Below are 8,073 nucleotides of genomic sequence, written 5' to 3' on the forward strand. Positions count from 1 at the left end.
TTTGTTTGAACTGATTTATAGTGTTATTATTGATTTGATTTTTGTTAGACACATTCTGGTAAATTTGATTGCATAGATCAAAGTTTTGGAAATAAATATGTGACAATTGGGTTAGGTAGTATATGTTATTGTGATTACTTTCTTCTTTCCTCTTTGAAATATAAATTGCTATCCAAGTTCACATTTCCACTTCCTTCTATTGCACCATTTACTCATGGAAATTCTTTAAATTCTTTTGTAGTAATGGTATTTATGTCTATTTGAATTAAGTTTTTGGTGTTATTCTCTGAAGTCCTAGATTAGAGATTATGATTTATCAGAGAAAGAATTAACTGTGCTGAATGGAAATGTTTTTGGACATTTTAAGTGCACCTTGACCTGCTCCGGACCTCTCCACGAGCATCCGATAACTTATGACTTGCTCGCCTACCCTCAACTTCGTTCAAGGCCACCCCACATGACATTTAATCTAGACCATGGATCTGATATCATTTGTTGTGCTCAAAGGATGTTCACATATTTCCACAATGGTATGGGATTGTCCACTTTGAGTCTAGACCCTCATGACTTTGCTCTTGCACTCTCCCCAAAAGACCTCATGCCAATGGAGATATCCTACATCCTTTTAAACCCATGATCTTTATTAAATCTTCCCAATGTGGTTATAAGAGGTTATTTCTGTTACTCAAATCGGTGTGTGTGTCTATATATATATATATATATATATATATATATATATATCACTTGAGCTTTTTGCCCAAATATTTTTATATCAGTTTGAAATTAAAGAGCATTATTTACAAATTTAATTTACATACTTAGGATTAGTACCTAGAGCCTCACACCCTACCCAAGGTCAAATCTACCAAAAGACAAACTTTCCTTGACACACCTAATGTAGAGCTAAGTCAGAGAAAGAAATCATATTTCAATCAAGAAACAACAATCATCCCTGAACATATAGAGAAACCAAACTCAATAGCCAACGTGAAATTAGACACAACATAGGGAAAGTGGGCACAAATGTACAAAATAGATAAAAGGGGAACATAAACATAAACATAGGAATAAACTAAGCTTTATCAACAGCAAGATTCACAAGAATTTATCATAATCATCAATTAGATGATGAAATGAAAAAAAGGTAAAACTACAAAATTATGGGTTTAGAACGAGAAATGAGAAAGGAAAAATTATATTAAATTTTGCGATAGTATATGACCTTATATTAGCTAATACGTTTTTTAAAAAAAAAACACTTAATCACATTCAAAAGTGGAATAATAAATCGCAAATTGACTTTCTTATGGTTAAGAAAAAGGATAGAAAGATTTGTAAAAATTGCAAGTCATCCCGCTTAATTACCCAACATAGGTTAGTAGTGTTGGATATACACCTCAAACATAGTATCAATAGAAAGAAAATATATACGATTCATAGAATTGAGTGGTGGAAATTAAAGGATGAGAAACAAAATATATTTAAGGAGAAGGTAGAAGTACAAGTATTAGGTGAAATATACGATAACTCTAATATAACATGAGATAAGATGGTATCAAAATTAAAAATAACAGCTAAGAGTGTACTCAGTGAGTCAAAAGGACATGCACCATAAGGAATCTTAGTGGTCATAGACGGATCATAGTGAGGGCTGTGCTGGGCTGTAGCACAGCCCTATTTCTAGCCATTAAATTTTTTATAAAGGTTTAAGTTTTTTTTTTTAAGGTTTTAGTTTTAGGTTTTCTTTCTTTATGCGACAAACATCTCCATGGTGACGAGGTGAGTCAGGCGACGAGGCGAGTCAGGCGACGAGGATCTCCACAGGCGACGAGTCTCGAATCTCAGTAGTTCTTCTCTTTTCTTTGTCCAGCCTCTTGAGATTGCCTCTCTTGCCGCGTCCATCGGCGCTCGCGCGATTGAATCGCTGGCCACTGCTGCTCGCGTGACCAACTCACACGCCCCGCCCCTGCACCCAACGGCTTGCTCCTACCCTACCATCATTCCACGTAATGCTTTGGTCGCGACTCCTATCGTGTGTGCGGCCACAAGAGGCTCCTGTTTTTCCACGATCACAGCATATCCATTGCCACGGCCAAAGCATCGTAAGGCAGGTTCGGCAGATAAACGAATATGTGAAACATTGAGTGACTCTGGTTTGTTCATTGTTTGATAATCTTAATCTATTAAATGAATATGTGAAACAGTGATTGATTTTTTCTTTCGTTTTTTCTTTTTGCACTTTCACCAATATGTGACACAAATGAATGGTTTGTTTTATCATTTACTAATATGTGAAACAATGAGTGATTTATTAAACGAATAGGAGATATGCTATCAATTTATTTTTACTGTACTTAGTGGAGAACGGAGATGCCATGACAAGAAAAAGGAAGCTAAATTAAAATTATTATTGTATCTTATTATTCATTTGAATTTTTATTTCTTATCCTCATTTTTTTTTTCTTACATTCTAGGCTTAAAATTATGAATGGTGTGATCTTAGTGGGCATCGAGACTTGCTTACTTTGGATTTTAATTTCAGAAAAGTAAGTTCTTTTTTTTTGGTAATTTTGTTATTTTTTAGTATGAGTTATGATAAATTATTACTTTAAAGTTACACTCTTTCTAAATTATGTTATTTTTTGAGTTATGTAATTTTTATGATTTGATTTTAATTTATATTTTATCTCAAGATATACTTATACAATTCATTATACTTGTTTATTTATATGTTTGCTATTTTATTACTTATTTAGGGATATGATTTGAATTATTTCAAAATGGAATATCAATCTATTGTAAATAAAGGAAAGATATCTCTTTATTTAAGAAGAGAGATCATCAAACTAGTAAAAATACTCCAATTTCTACCATCCCTATAATAGGTAAATTTCACCCTGTCTATGCAGACACTGCCCCAACCTCTCACAATGAGGTGGTGGGACCCACTACTTAAGTGTGGGTCTCACCATCCCAATGTGAGAGGTTGGGGCAATGCCTGTACAGGCAGGATTGAATAACCTCTATAATACAATATCAATCTAGTGAAAATCTTCCAATTCCTAGTATCCAAATTCTTATTATTTTCTCTTCTAGTAAGAATCATATGTCACACTAGAGGATAATAATAATATAATTTATATTAAGTTAAGCCCCCCCTAATTCTAATTCCTAGATCCGTCCCTGTTAGTGGTGGAATGAAAAAGTACAAGAGAAGTGAAGAAAAAACGAATAGCTCATAAGGAATTATATATATGTAAGAACGAGGAAAACTTAAAAAAATATACAATAGCCAAGAAAGAAGCTAAGAAAGTAGAGAGTGAAGCAAAAAATGAAACTTTTGAACGATTATATCAAAAATTGAATACAAAAGAAGGAGAAAGAGACATTTATAGAATAGCTAAAGTGAGAGAAAGGAAAACAAACGATGGAGAAATAAACGATGGAGAAATAAAAAAACGGTAGAAGAGATATTTTCATCAATTTTTTAATGAAGGTTTAGCTGACCAACTTAACTTAGGTAATTTAAGTAGGTCAAATGAGCATAGAATATTAATTTTTATCGTAAAATTCAGACTTTAGAAATAAAACAAACTTTAAATGAGATACACAATGGAAAAACCGTTGGACTAGATTATATTCCGATAGAGGTATGTAAGTGCATAGGAAAATAAGGTATTCAATGACTTTCAAAATTATTTAACATAATATTGAAAACGAAAAAAATGTCTGATCAATGGAGGATAAGCATTTAGTCCCTTGTATAAAAACAAAGAAGACATACAAAATTATGAGAATTATATGAATATTAAGTTAATAAGTCATACCATAAATTTTTAGAAAAAACTAATATTAAAAATTATTAAGGAGACAAAGGTAATCAAAAATAATAATTTGAATTCATGCCTTAAAAGTCGATGACAAAAGTTATACTCTCTCATACAACTAATTCAAAAGTATAAAAAATAAAAAAAAAAACTATTTATTGACGTAGAAAAAAGTTATGCCACCTTCAAATGTAGAAAATTCTAGAAAAGAAATGTGTAGGCATAACATATATTGAAACTAGGATACGTACGAATATGTGATGATAAGAGCAATAAAGATAGGGTTACGTCAAGGATCAACTCTAAGTCTCTATCTTTTTATATTAATTATGGACGAACTCACAACGCATATTCAAGACACAGTACCGTGGTGCATGCTGTGCAGATGATATTATTTTGGTAGATTAAGCACGTGAAAGAGTAAATGCTAAACTAGAATCATGGTAACAAACACTAGAAAGGAAAGGTTTTAAGCGTAGTAGATTAAGGATAGAATATATGAAATTTAAGATTAGCAATATTAGAAGTAATGAGACAATTATTAAGATAGGAGAGGACGAGTTATCCGGAATCGAGAGATTTAAATATTTAGGATCATTTTTGCAAAACGATGGAAGGATTGAGAGAGATGTTTTACATAGAATACAAGTAGGATGGGTGAAATGAAAGGGAGTGTCGAGTGTTTTATGTGACTGTAAAGTACCTCTTAAACTCAAAGGTAAGTTATATAAAATCATAGTTAGACTTGCTATGTTGTATAGAGCTGAATGTTGGGTTATGACTCAAGCACATGAGCAGAAGATGAGAGTTGCAAAGATGAGGATGTTAAGGTGGATGTGTGGACATACGAGGATAGACAAAATAAGAAATGAGAACATTAGAGAGAAAGTCAGAGTTGCATCTATTAAGGAAAAAACTCCGAGAGACAAGTTTAAGATGGTATAGACATATTTAGACGACCAATAAATGCTCCAGTTAGACTATGTGAAACTATGATAAACATGCATATCAAATGCGGAAGAGGAAGACCAAAAAAGACTTAGTTAGCAACAATAAAATAAGATAAAATTTATTTAAATATAGATAATGATATAGTAGGAGATAGAGCTGAATGACGTAAAAGGATTTATACAACCGACCCTACCTAGTGGGAAAAGGCTTGGTGGTTGTTGTTGCAACAACTACAATACAAACTAAAGACAATAGAATAACTAACTCTAAGAGCCCTACATATACAAAAACAACACTATCCAAATAAAATCTACTATTGCAATCCACAAATCAATGAAGTGTTTGAACTTATCTAATGAACGAGAGCCCTTCACTCTCACATTTTGTAGTAGAAAGTGGTGTTTGTGTGGCCTTAACACATGCACAACTACCGAAGGTAGTCTGAGCACACTAGGTGCAAGTACATATCACACTTGCTACTTGGTCAATGCACTATCGAGGTGAAAAGATTGATATAACTGCTAAATCGTCAAGTGGTCAATTTAATGGGTCAAAAGGTCTCATCCAGAGTAAAATCGACATGAAACTTAAATCTCAACCACAATAGTTGTTATCCAATAAAGGCCTCATTTGCATATAGATCATCCATTATTAGTGTTATGTTAGGTTACGTTTTCTGACCATATCTAATCCTACAACCATAAGATTAACTACTTGCCTCTATAGATGTATGTAACTCTAACTACAATAAACAACTGCATCATATTATCTATCCAAAAAAACCTTATTTGACTAAATTATTGTATGTTAAAGCATATGGAGAAAAAAAAAATTACATAATAACCTGCATAAAGAGTTATACAAAATCTCATGTTATAAGATATAAGATGTTATTATCATATAACTACATGAATATACATCATCAAATCTCATGTTGGCAAATTATCAAAATTTAATATTATGAATAAAGAAAGTAATAGAGATACGATCATACGCAGATAGTAGAACAACTCAGACAGATCATTCATATACAAATAGAACAAGATAAATTGGGTATCTCTAAGTTACAACATTATGTTTATGAACCCAATTTATGGTCTTCATAAGGTATGATACATCATGTCAAACCTCGAAGTTACAACATTATTCATAACTCCCAATTAAGACAACTCAAACTTCATTCAACAATTTAACTTATATATTTGACAAAATTATCCTCAAGCGTAAGTAACGTCAAGCCAACCAATAGCATATTGGAATTAATTTTCCAAACTAAAGCTCCCTCAGTATGCCCCTACTAATCTCATCATAGTTAATCATTTAAGAATAATAAAATGATTGTCACTAGGATAATCCTCCACAATAATTCATTTTGATCCGTTCTTATAAATAACACTCCTAATTTCCACCAAGTGCTGATCCATGCCGCCCAAAACGGGTTGTATTTACCGTTCCGACACTTGGTTGTGCCGACAGCACACGAGAATAGAAGGAATATAAATCGAGTAGTCGTAAAATTTACCTCAAAGCAACACAACCAAAGTGCGGACGGCGGGCAGCGGGCAATGGACGACGGACGACGGGCGATGGCGACGGTGACTTCGTTGAGAAAATCGAATGGGCGTACGAAGGAATCCCTAAACCCTAAATCCCGATTAGGGATTTTAGATTTTAAATATAATTATAATACATAAATTATTATTATTATTATTATTATTATTAAAATGTAAATAAATTAAAGTAAATAAAAATAAAAATAAAAATATTTAATTTAAATTTTTTAAATTTTTATATATAATTTATTTAAATTCTAATCAATCAAATTTTTATTTTTCTAAATAATTTTAAATTTTTAAAAAATATTTAAAATTTTGAAATATAATTCTAAAAAAACAATAAACAATTTTAAAATTTTTTATTCTTAAAAATATATGATTTCAAAAGTTAAAAAAATTAATTTTAACGTTGTAATATAAATTATATATATAAGTATGTAAATTATAATTTTTAATATATATTATATTGAATATTTGTATTTATAATCTATAATTTACCAATAATATTTAAAATATAAATTTTGAATTTATCTATATACAAAATTTAATAGATATTAAATATCTTAAATTTAACCAAATAAGTTACGACAATTTACCAAAGGGAGCATGTAAAGATCTAAATTTACCAAAAGACGTACGTTACTTTGATATTTACCAAAAAAACGCACCTTTTTAAGTGCATTACCTATTTTACCCTCCTGGCAATTTAATTTTTTTCTACTGTTTTTCTTTTCTCCATTATTTTTCTCTCCTCTTTTTTGTATCCGCATGCAGAACATATGAATAACATTAGTTAATTTTTTAATAACATTTTAATACATTTGAAGAAGCAAAAATAAACAATGAATAACATATTTAAACTCCTTGCAATTTCAGAAATCCACTAGAACTAAAATGAGTGTAATCGGAACTCTTTAGGTCGATCATTGGATTTCGGTCAAAACCCACTGATGGACCTACAGAGCTCCGATTGCACTCATTTCAGTTTCTATGGATTTCTAAAATTGCAAGGAGTTCAAATATGATGTCCATTATTTATTTTAACTTTTTATAAATCTTAACATGCAAAATGAAAGAATCGTCAAAAACGCCCACGTTGGGCCTGATATGGAATCATATCAGGCCCAACATGGATTTTTTTTTGTCGATTCTTTGAATTGATATATTAACATCTATAAAAAGGCGAAATAAATAATGGACACCATATTTGAACTCCTTGCAACATCAGAAATCCATAGGAACTGAAATAAGTGCAATTGGAGCTCCCAAGGTACATCAGTTGAACTCCTTATAGTTTTATCTTTTTTTCATTTCATCATCTAATTGATGATTATGATAAATTCTTGTGAACCATGCTGTTGATAAAGCTTAGCTTATTCCTATGTTTATGTTTATGTTCACCTTTTATCTATTTTGCACATTTGTGCCCACTTTCCCTATGTTGTGTCTAGTTTCACGTTAGCTATTGAGTTTGGTTTCTCTATATGTTCAGGGATGATTGTTGTTTCTTGATTGAAATATGATTTCTTTCTCTGACTTAGCTCTACATTAGGTGTGTTAAGGAAAGTATGTCTTTTGGTAGATTTGACCTTGGGTAAGGTGTGAGGCTCTAGGTACCAATCCTAAGTATGTAAATTAAATTTGTAAATAATGCTCTTTAATTTCAAACTGATATAAAAATATTTGGGCAAAAAGCTCAAGTGATATATATATATATATATATATAGACACACACACCG

The sequence above is a fragment of the Zingiber officinale genome, chromosome 3B, assembly GCF_018446385.1.
Source record: "Zingiber officinale cultivar Zhangliang chromosome 3B, Zo_v1.1, whole genome shotgun sequence".
Lineage (NCBI taxonomy): Eukaryota > Viridiplantae > Streptophyta > Magnoliopsida > Zingiberales > Zingiberaceae > Zingiber > Zingiber officinale.